Raw genomic sequence first — 12,145 nt, forward strand, 5'->3', positions numbered from 1 at the left:
TTAAAGTTGTGTTTTTAATATATACAATGACTCTTCCAAATATATTTTTCTTAATGGATTTAACAGTCTAAGTTTTATAACTTTCTCAAAATGTTTTTTTACGTAAATGTAAAACAATGTGATGCACTCACTTTAATCATCTCTACATATCAAAATAAATATTTCAATAAATATAATGAAAATTATACTCAATTGAAAACATTTTTAACAGTGAACGTAATTATTTACATTTTAGAATTTTTATCAAAATAACTTTTTAGTAAATTTAGAATCAAATCACCGTAATTATTTAATATAATTTTATAATAAAATTTATTAAACTATAATTAATATTTTTTATTTGAGATTTATACAAAGATTTATTATGTTTGTATTTAATTTCAAATTTAATTAATGTGTATTTAAGGTCAGGTTGACACGTGGCGCATCCACAGCGCTTCAACCCATTTTATATATATATATATATATATATATATATATATATATATATATATATATATATATATATATATATATATATATATATATATATATATATATATATATATATATATATATATATATATATCACTAATATCACTAATATAGTAATATATAGGGTTTTTGGATAACTTAGACCTTGAATAACTCACTTTTTCAAATCTTATACTCCCTCCTATTCTAAATAACTGTCTCATTTGCCATTTTCGTCTATTCAAATAACTGTTCCATTTGCCATATTTGGACATGGTTTTTTTACTTTCCTACCCTTAGCTCTTTTCTTTATTTACCACCCAAATCACCCATAACCCATCATATTCAATACTTTTTATTATTTAACTCATATATTCTTACCCCTATACAATAATTTTCATTATTTTAACTATATTCCTTAATTTTCGTGCCATTGTCCAAATGGGACACTTATTCGGAATAGGAGGGAGTACCTAAGATAACTTTCTTTAAAATCTGATACCTAAAATTACATTTTCTTCCAAACTTAATACCAAATCTCAAAAAAGGCCCTCCAAGACAATGCTTAAGAGACTCATAATGTTTTGGGTTGGTATTTAGGTTATAAGGACGCCATCTATTTATAATCATATGATCACCCACCTTTTGCTAAGCTTTCGATGTGAGACAATTCTATTATTTATACGTAATATATTCACCAAACCAACATATTTTTCAATGTAGGACAAATAACATACTTAGAAAAACACCATCTTTTTCGCACATAATTCGACATCTAATCCAGGTTAATAATAATGAGCAAATACTATACTCCCTCGATTCAAAACCAAATACAACATTCCTTTTTTTACACTATTCATGAACAAATCGAATCTTTACGATTCCTTGCAATATGCAGGGGCGTCTTAAAGTAAACGAAGGCCCGGTGCACCACAAAAAAATGAGGCCCCAAATATGAATGTATAAGTGTATTACACGTCAAGATTTGTATTAGATTTTATTAGTAAGCTTATAAATTCGGTGGTCAAAACTAGAGGCCCGGTTCCGCCGCCCGTGGTCGCCCGGGGTATTAGACGCCCCTGGCAATATGTAAGGCAAAATATGGTCATGTGGGATCTTATTTGATTCATCTATAAAGTACAATGAGAATATCAAATTTTAATTTTTTTATAATGTAAACTTAAAGACATTTACGTTGTAATTTGTGTCTTAGCAAGTGTGTAAATGAAAATGTTGTATTTGGTCTTGAATGGAGGGAATACTTGTTCCGGGTGTAATTCCGAAGCAGGATTTATGACCACGTAAGCTTGTAGAATGACGTCGTTGGCTTGTCTCTTCCTTTCGCTCTCTCCTGTAAAGATGAACAAACTGAGGGCTCGGCTTGGTACCGAGCGTACTCACTCCGACGCTCAAGTCAGTAAACTTAGAAAGATAAGTTGTGTGTTAACTTGGCAAAGTATATTGTAGAGAGATAAGGGAGTTTATACCAGATTTTCGGTTAGTTTTTGGGATCCTTTTCTCAATGAGAGAAGTGGAGTATTTATAGACTTTCACCTTTTGTCACGTAGTGGCCAAGTGGCCAAGTGGCTAGCAGGTGGAAAGACTATCTTACCCTCGGCCGAGGGACCCATGCCGGGCCGGCAGGCCTGGTTGACTCCATGCCGAGGGGACTGGATGTGAGTACGCGGATATGCCTCTCGGCCGGCTAGTTGCCGAGACCGAGACCCAAGTTACATGCCGACTGGCTACGTTGGTTAGGCTGTTAATATGTTGACTTGCTGTCTTTTATCTTTGACCTTGCTCGATGTGTTGACTCGGTCAGCGGGTGCAGAATATGCCCCATCAATTTGCCCCCAGCGTAGTCTATGTCGTGGTATGGACCTTCGATGAGTGTTGAGCGTATTCTGCGCATGTTGAACTTCTTCCTCGGCTTGGTTCTGTTCAGGCCGTACCATATCCCCCCTCCACATGGTTGTGTAATGGACATCCAATGTGAAAAAGAAAATGGCGCTGGCCGAGACCAAGATTGAGAGTGCCGTTTGTTTTTGATTGCCCCCGGCCGGTGCTGCCAAGCTTGGTTGATCAGCTGGCCGTTAGCAAGTAGATACCAAGGAGCGTGTCGAAGAAGATTTGTTACTGTATGTCGATTGACATTCCATGGCTGCATGCTTGACACGTGGCTTGGTGCTGATTGGTGGACGCTTCATGGGCTTCGCTCTGATTGGTCCACTGAATGGGCTTTACTCTATAAATAGAGCAGTTAGCCCCTCATTTTGGCCATCAAACTTCATTTTCTCAAAAAATTTCCTCTCTCTAGTTTTTTCCGAAGAAACTTCTCTCTAGTCTTCAAAGCGTTACTCGGCGTAACACTTTCTTCCAAGGTAAAGAAACAAATTTTTCCAACTTTTATTTGTTAAGTATTTATTGTCACCATGTCTTCTGCTGATGCTCAACCCAGTACCTCTGCTCCGGGGGGCGAACCGTCGCATCATGATGAACAGGAGCCACTGGTTGTCACCCCGATAGGGTTCGGGGGCCGCAAGTCGCCTTCTCCTGAAATTGAGGAGAAATTTTTGGAGGGTTTCGATGATGATGATGATGAAGAGGCCCAATCCGACTCAGAGAGGCCGCGTTATTCGTGGCACGGCGAAGCCTGCTCGATCAATCCTGATCGTGTTTGGACGAACAAGTTCGCTAGTTGTTCCGGGCCTGATCTTTTTGAAGACCATTACTCCTTCGGCAGGGGGTATAGAATTGTTATCCCTGAGGGTGATCAGGTGGTCTGTTGCCCTCCCGAAGGCTGTATTGGCGTGTACATCAGATATCTGGAGTATGGGCTCCGATTTCCTCTTAATGAACACGTCGCCGCCATAATCAAAGCTATGAACGTCGCCGTGGCACAACTGCATCCGTTGGCCATTAGGAATATTATTGGATTTGTATGGTTATGCCTTTTCAAAGGGGAGGCCCCAACGGTGAACCTCTTCCGCCGGCTCCACCATCTTCGGCAGACTACCCTAGGCGGCTCGGGGTGGTACAGCATACAGACCGAGCCGGGTTACGTCACCGTTTCCAAGCTGACATCTTGGAAGGACTAGAAGGGGCGGTGGGTATATGTTGAGGTGCCGGAGGACTATCCACTGCCCCGGTCCTTTCAGAGCCGCGTCAACTTGCAGTGTGAGAATCAGGGGGAGCATGATAGATATGTCTCCCGGAATAAGCTTAAGATGGACGCTAAGAAGGTCTATCTTAAGGAGGACGAAGAGCGGGCAATGAGCCTGTTCGAGGCTGAGAAGGATGGCACGCCGAAGGGATGGATGCCCCCGACACATATCGTCCTTCAAGACGAGCCGCTTTGCCACGTCGGCCTCATACCGGCCCTCGGCCAGGGTGAGTGGGGTCGGTGTGAGGCCCACTTTTTCTTTTCATGCTTCTGTATTTGCCCCGGTTTACTTCTTTTACTTAACTCTTGCTTTGTTTCTTGCAGATCGATTTGGCCGGGATCTCTCCGTCTCTATCCTGAAAAAGTTGGGACTCGACCAGGGCGGGAGAGTTGTTGAGCTGCATCCTATGGCCGCGCCACGTGATCGCAGACCGGCCCCGCACGAGCTTATGGAGCAGGCGATGAAGGCAATGGATGTGACGGCGACTCAAGCGGAGATTGGCGGTAACGTGCCGCGCCGGAGACCAAAAACAACGTCTACGGCGGCTACGACGCCAACTCCCACTCAATCTCCAATCCCCGCAGTCCAAAAGGATCAGGTGGTCGTCAATGTCGACGAGGACGTCACCGTTCTTGAGTGTCCTCCTCCTTCAAATAAGAGGAAGGAAGCAATGCCTGATGCTGCTGTTACCGAGGCAGGGAAAGAAAAGGGGTCAGCCGGCCCTCTGTCCAAGAAGGCCATAACTGGTACGGATCTAACCCATGGCTTGGATTTAGCAGGTTCTTTAGGCGTTCCTGATGACAGGCTCTCTGACATGTCAATGAATGTTGACATGGATGCTTTGTCTGGGTTTTTTGTAGATCAGTCGTCGCCGGCTGTCGTTCTCACTAAACGACAATTGGAGAAGCAGCCTGTGCAGACGAGCGATCAAAATGTCACCGTCGACTCCTCATCCCAGAAGGTTTCCCCCGCCCAGCTTAGGGCGTAAGGCATAAGGTTGTCCAAGAGGCTGGTGAAGTGGACTGAACTAGCCGGCGCTCATATTATCGAGCAAGAGAAGGTCATGGCTCGAGCTGCCCCTGCGCTTGAACGGCTTAGGCTCGAGCTTGCCGCTGCTAAGAAGGAGGCCGAGAGGTCGAAGGAGGACTTCCAGGCCGCCATGAAGGACTTCCTCGCTGAGCGAAAGCTTAAGGAGGAAGCTGAGAAGCTGGTCCTGGCTGAGAGGGCCAAGATTGAGTCTGCGCTGGCTGATGCCGCTAAGCTGCGGGAGGAGCGGAACAAATTTGAGGGCGGCTATAAGGCCGTGGTTGAGCAGAAAGAGAGATGGAAGACCCTGCATTCGTCTGAGGCGAAGGAGCATAAGAACACCAAGGCTATCCTTGCTCAGAGGGAGAAGGACATTGAGACGCTAAAGACCGTCATCATCCCTGACATGTGTGCCCGGTACCGGGACCAAGCTGAAGATGCTACCAGGGATGCGATCAAAGAGCTCCTTCCAGAAGGCAACTTTCCGTGGCAAGATTTTGACCGGCTGCTGGATGAGAAGGCCGCTGCTGCGGAGGCCAAGGCTGCGGATGAGGCGAAGGCCGCTCAGGAGGCTGCGGAGAAGGCGGCCCGGGATGCTAAGGTGAAGGAGGCTAACGAGGAGGCTGAGAGGGCAAAGGCAAGTGAAGCTGCCAAGCTTTCCTCTGGGCCGCCCACCGTTGGTGATGCTGCTACTTCTGCCGGTGGTGGCAAAGAATAAGCATAGGGAGACGGGGCGGTCGTCACCGATTCACCGGCCCTTCCGATGCCCCTTCACTGTGTTCGGGGCCAACTATTGAGCCTTTCCTCCCTGCCATCCTTTTGGCGCTTCAAGTCTTAATGTTTGTAACCTTTTGTTGTACCTTCTTTTTTTTTGATAAATTTTGGTAGGTTGTGTTTAGGCTATCCCTATGGGGACGGCCGTCGACTTTGTTTTACCCCACCTGTAAACATTTTTAATAAAGTTTGTCTATTTGCCTTCGGCTTGGCCGAGGCTTTGATCTCATTCTCATTTGAGTTGTCTTCTTACGTTTTTAACATATTGAGCGCTTTTTCGTTTTTACCTTCGGCCTGGCCGAGGCAGTTAGATTGCGTATCTCAACTGTACTTAAACGTTTTTAAACATGTTGGCATGTCGGTCGCTTCCTCCTCCACTCCCGGTCTTAGCCGAGGCGGTCAGATTTGCGCTTCCCAACTGCTGTTGTGAACATGTTAGCGTGTCGGTCGTTTCCCCGTCACTCCCGGCTTTGGCCGAGGCAATCGAGGTTACGGCTCGACAGCGTTCGTATCTATAGACATATTGATCGCTTCCTCTGCCACTCCCGGATTGGACGGGGCAGTCATATTTGCGTTCTCAACTGTACTCATACGTTCTTAAGCATGTTGGTCGCTTTCGCGAGTATCAACTGCATTTGTAGTGACTGCCCGGCTGGCGTCTACTAAGCATGTTGGTCGCTTTCGCGAGTATCAACTGCCATTGTAGTGAATGCCCGACTTTGGCCGTGGCGTCTACTAGTGACTGCCCGGCTTTGGCCGTGGCGTCTACCTTGGTACGACTATGGAGGGGACTCTTCATTTTGATGGAAAACTTGGATCACCCTTCATTAGATATAATTACGCGTTGGGGTGCCCACAACGGTCTCGGACACCTCCGCCGCTATATGAAGTATTTTCTAAGGTTGTCTGTGTTCCAGTGGCTCATTAGAGGCACACCCTCCATGTCTGTCAGCCGGTATGTCCCCGGCCTTATTTCTTCCACTACCTTGTAGGGTCCTTCCCAGTTGGCCGTCATTTTACCATGGATGTTTCCTTTGTTTGTTGCGGCCGACTTTCTTAGGACTAGATCTCCTACTCTTAAGTCCCTTTTGTGGACCCTACGGTTGTAAGCTCTTCTCATTCGGTTTTGATATACTGCCAAGTTGAGCCGTGTCGTATCTCGACTTTCTTCGACCAGTCTAGGGAGGCTCTCGGGCCTTCCTCATTTTCGATCGGGTCAAAGGTTTGCGTTCTAAATGTCGGCACCGCCGCTTCAATTAGCGGACGGCCTCGGACCTATAGACTAGGTGGAATGGACTGCACTGTTGCTTCTTTCTCCGTGGTTCGAAGTGACCACAGGGACGCCGGTAGTTCATCACCCCATCTTCCCTTTAGATCTTCAACCTTCTTTTTCAACCCGTTCAATATTGTTTTATTAGCCGCCTCCGCCCGCCCGTTGCTCGAGGGTGGCGAGACGGAGGAGTATGCGAATTTGATACCGAGCTCTTCCAGCCAGTTCATCACCATGTCACTCCAAAACTCTCGGCCGTGGTCAAATACCATGACTTGGGGTAACCCAAAATGAGTTATGATGTTCTCCCAAATCACCTTTCTTACGGCCGCCGTGGTCTTGGCAGGTACCGCGACAGCCTCGACCCATTTGGTGAAGTAGTCAACGGCGACGATCAGGTACTTCCTTCCTCCGGAGGCCATCGTAAATGGTCCTAGTAAATCCATCTCCCATTGTGCAAATGGTAGGGGACTAAGTACCGGTTGCAGGTCTCGGGAAGGTGCATGTATCACCGGAGCATGCATCTGACAATTCTTGCACTTCTTGGTTTTGGCCCTGGAATCTTTCAGCATGGTAGGCCAGAAGTAGCCGGCTCGGAGATCTTTGTGGGCTAGCGTTCTCGCCCCCATGTGGTGTCCACAGATGCCTTCGTGAATCTCTGTCAGTATGAGCTCCGCGTCGGCTGGGCCGACACATTTCAAGAGTGGTCTTATCATGGACCTTCTGTATAATTCTCCTTCGAACACCAAGTACCATGCGGCGATCCTTATTATCTTCTAAGAGAGACTGCGGTCCTCCGGTAACTCTTTTGTCACTTTGTATTTCATTATCGGAGTCATCCACGTCGTCTCGGCTTCGATGTCGCCCACCATGCCGACGGTCTCAGTGATGCTTTTAGCATTCCTGATGTCCACCAGCACGGTTCGGCTGACATTCTTGATGCTTGAACTGGCAAGTTTTGAGAGAGCGTCGGCTCGGTTGTTCTCAGACCTGGGGATGCACTGTATTTGGAAAGATTTCAATTTTGCGGTGTCAGCTTTTACCCTTTCCAGGTACCTTACCATCCCATCGTCTCGAGCCTCATACTCTCCTCGGATTTGATTAGTTACTAAGAGCGAGTCTGTCTTCAACACAATGTGTTCCGCCCCGGCAGCTCTAGCTAACTCGACTCCAGTTATCACCGCCTCATATTCGGATTCGTTATTTGAGGCCGAGAAGGTAAACTTCAAGGCGTACTCAAACTCGTCCCCGTTAGGGCTGGTGATAAGGATGCCGGCTCCTGAGCTGTTCGCCGTGGAGGACCCGTCGGTATACACTTCCCATACGCCGGGATGTGATTCTTCTTGATATGTGCACTCGCCCGAAGTCTGCAAGTGCTTGCCCTTTATCGAAGGTCTCGGCTTGTACTGAATGCCAAAGCCGGAGAGCTCCACTGCCCATTTGATAAGTCTGCCGGATTTTTCGAATTTTTCTAACGCTTTCTCCAATGGCTGGTCGGTTAAGACCGTCACGGGATGCGCGTCGAAGTAGGGTTTCAGTTTCCTTACGGCAACGACGACGGCGGCGAGGGGGCTGCTTTTTCGATCGGTGGGTAATTTCTTTCGGCGCCAGCGTGTATGGCCGATAAAGTAAATTGGGTGTTCTTTGCTTATTTTCTTCCTCGACGATCACGGCACCGACCGTGGCCGAGGTAATCGCTAAGTATAGATATAGCGTCTCCCCCAAATACGACCGGACAGGGTCGGTAGTGTCGAAGGTGAGCTTTCGATTTGCCTGAAAGCCGTGCTCTGTTCCTCCCCCACCTAAAGTCTTTATTCCCTTTCAAAGACTTTAAAGAAAGGAGTGCTCTTGTCGGCCGACCGAGAGATGAAGCGGGCGAGGGCCGCCATCCTTCCTGGTCAAAGATCATAACCTCTTTTCGATTTCTCGCTCCGACAGGTTTAGTATTGCTTGGACTTTCTCTCGGATTGGCATCAATTCCCCAGCGCCGACAAGCACGCCGAGGAACTTGCCGGCCCGGACACCGAAGTTGCATTTCATTGGGTTAAGCTTCATCTTATATTTCCTTAGTGAACAAAATGTCTCGCTCAAATCGGCCAAGTGCTCGCTGTCAGACTTGCTTTTTACAATAGCATCGTCGACATAAGCCTCGATGTTTCGCCCTTTTTGATCTTGAAACACTTTGTCCACCAGCCTAGTGTAAGTTGCGCCAGCGTTCTTCAAACCGAATGGCATCATTTTATACATGTATGTGCCGTTACCGGTGATGAATGCGCACTTAGGCATGTCTTCTTCGGCCATAAACACCTGATGATACCCTGAGAAGGCGTCTAGCAGGCTTAGCATGGTGTAGCCTGAAGTTGCGTCAATTAAACTATCTATTCGAGGCAAGGGATAACAATCTTTAGGGCACGCTTTATTAAGATTGGTAAAATCAACACACATCCTCCACGCCCCTGACGATTTCCTCACCATTACAACATTGGCTAGCCACTCAGGGTAAGTACAAGGCATGATAAAGCCCGCCGCTAATAGTTTGTCTACTTCGGCTTTGATGGCCTCATCCTTCTCGGCCGAGGAGTTCCTCATCTTCTGCTTGACAGGGCAAGCGGTGGAGAGTACGTTCAGCTTGTGAACGATCACCTCCCGGTTCACGCCTGGCATCTCGGCGGCTGAGTATGCGAAGACATCTTTGTTCTTCCTCAGCAGGTCAAGGAGATCGGCTCTGAATTTTGGCTCCAGGCCGACACCGACAGTTACGGTGCGCCCTGGGTCAATTTCCACTTCCTCGGTCTCGGCTCCTTCGACCATGCCGATGTTAGTGTTCATCGATTCGCCCTCCTGCTGTAAGGATGGGCTCTTCCCTTTCTCTGATTTCTTCGCCACTTTGAGGGATTGCATGTTGCACCCCCTGGCAGATACTTGGACATTCCCCACAGACGGCGCCAATTGTTCCGGGTGTAATTCCGGAGCAGGATTTATGACCACGTAAGCTTGTAGAATGACGTCGTTGGCTTGTCTCTTCCTTTCGCTCTCTCCTGTAAAGATGAACAAACTGAGGGCTCGGCTTGGTACCGAGCGTACTCACTCCGACGCTCAAGTCAGTAAACTTAGAAAGATAAGTTGTGTGTTAACTTGGCAAAGTATATTGTAGAGAGATAAGGGAGTTTATACCAGATTTTCGGTTAGTTTTTGGGATCCTTTTCTCAATGAGAGAAGTGGAGTATTTATAGACTTTCACCTTTTGTCACGTAGTGGCCAAGTGGCTAGCAGGTGGAAAGACTATCTTACCCTCGGCCGAGGGACCCATGCCGGGCCGGCAGGCCTGGTTGACTCCATGCCGAGGGGACTGGATGTGAGTACGCGGATATGCCTCTCGGCCGGCTAGTTCCGAGACCGAGACCCAGTGACAGCCGACCCGGCTACGCTCGGTTAGGGTCATTAATATGTTGACTTGCTGTCTTTTATCTTTGACCTTGCTTGATGTGTTGACTCGGTCAGCGGGTGCAGAATATCCCCCATCAATACTATTTATTAATATTCGTACGTCTTTTTTATAATACCTTTTTTGGCAAATGAGATGTATAAGTTTTTATATAAATACTATAAACATCACTTGAATATAATACATAATATAGAAAAAATATGTATATATTATACTGCGAAGATAATGATATACTCTTTAGAGCTCTCCAAAACAATACTTAAGAGACCCAAAAGCTTTTTGGTTGGTATATAGGTTCCAATGATGACTCCTATTTATAATCATAGGATCACCCACCTTATGTTAATCTTTCGATATGGGACAATTTTATAATTTATACGTATTATAATCGCCACACTATCTTCTTTTATTTCGGGATTGTGGAGTGGCAAAATGGGTCTGGGATGGCTTGGGCTTGGGAGAGGTGACAGAAGGTAGGGGAGAGGACGTGAAGGAATGGGTGAAAGGGTGTTGGAAGAATATGTGCATGGAGGAGGGTGCGACTTTGATGGTAGGGTGTTGGGCTATTTGGGAACATCGCAATAAGGTAGTGTTTGATAAGGCGGATATGATTCCGGAGGACGTGATTAGGCGAGCGACCGATGTCATTCATGAGGGTGTTGGGGATGTGGGGACGAGGTCAAAGGGGGTGAGACATGAGCAGGGGGGAGCTCGAAGGGAGGAGGATACGAGTTGGAGACCGCTGCGTGTGGGCTTGTCAAAATCAATGTGGATGCGGGAGTGAAAGAGGGTGAAGGAGTTGGTACGTGTGTTGTATGTCGGGACAGCAATGGCCATGTAATATGGGGTGTGTCGTTAGGAAGGGACCAGTGCTGGGAGGTTCAGTTTGCAGAAGCTACCGCGATTCTTGATGGCCTTGAAGAAGAGCTGCACGCGGAATCCGAAAGGTGGAAATCGAAAGTGACTGCTTGACGGTTATAGAAGCTATTCGCGACAAACAGCTGGGTCGAAGCATGTTTCACCAACTACTAGATGATATAGTTATCTTTAGTTTGAATTTCGAGTCTGTTATTTGGTCTTATGTAAGTCGAGTCAATAACTGTGTTGCACATGGTTTAGCTCATTGTGTTCCACGTGTCGTAGGAAAGGTTGTATGGGAGGATGGTCTTCCACCCTCTGTTAACGCTGTTGTTGCTTTTGATCGTTTATTAATTGAGTAATGCCGTTAGGCATTTTTCTTCAAAAAAAAAACATATTAAGAAGTACACCATCTTTAATACCCGTATGTGCAAATCATATGAAATATTCTAATGAAAGCATTTTTTTACCACGAATTTAATTATATTATTTTCATAATTTTTATAACAACATTTTTTTACCAAATGGAATGTCAAAGTTTTATATAAAAATTAGAAATTTCCCATGAATATAAAATAGGAAATATACATATTATAATAGTTAAAAGATTCTCCACTTTATTTTTCATGTAGAAAATATTATTTATGAAACTTTTCAAAATTAATTTTTGATGATGTGGACGCTCTAGAATCGCTCGAAAAAACTCTCTTTTATATATATACTAGATTTTATGCCCGTGCGATGCACGGGCTTGTTTGTAATGCGTTGTCTTGCAGACGTAGTAACTAAAAAATGTGTTCACGATTAAAATTATATGCTACTTTGTGTGGTGTTCAAACCATGTATGAGATTAATTTTTTGATCAGCTAACTACAAATCTATCATACATTTTATTATGTTATATCTTTAACTTAAGAATCTAAGATAATATAATAGTACTCCTCATGTAAGATTTTCTATATTAGTTTGATGAGATTGTTCAATATTTACTAAAATGACATTTTGTTATGTCGCAATTATGGGAAAACAGTCTTATACGAAAACAACTTTGAAAATGAAATCAATTAGTACTTTCTGTGATATAATTAATCAGTGGAACAATTCTAAGCTTATTTGTTGTAATTAGTTTGCACTAAATTATTTCCCTCTTATCTA

The sequence above is a fragment of the Silene latifolia genome, chromosome 10 (genome assembly GCF_048544455.1).
Source record: "Silene latifolia isolate original U9 population chromosome 10, ASM4854445v1, whole genome shotgun sequence".
NCBI classification, from domain to species: domain Eukaryota; kingdom Viridiplantae; phylum Streptophyta; class Magnoliopsida; order Caryophyllales; family Caryophyllaceae; genus Silene; species Silene latifolia.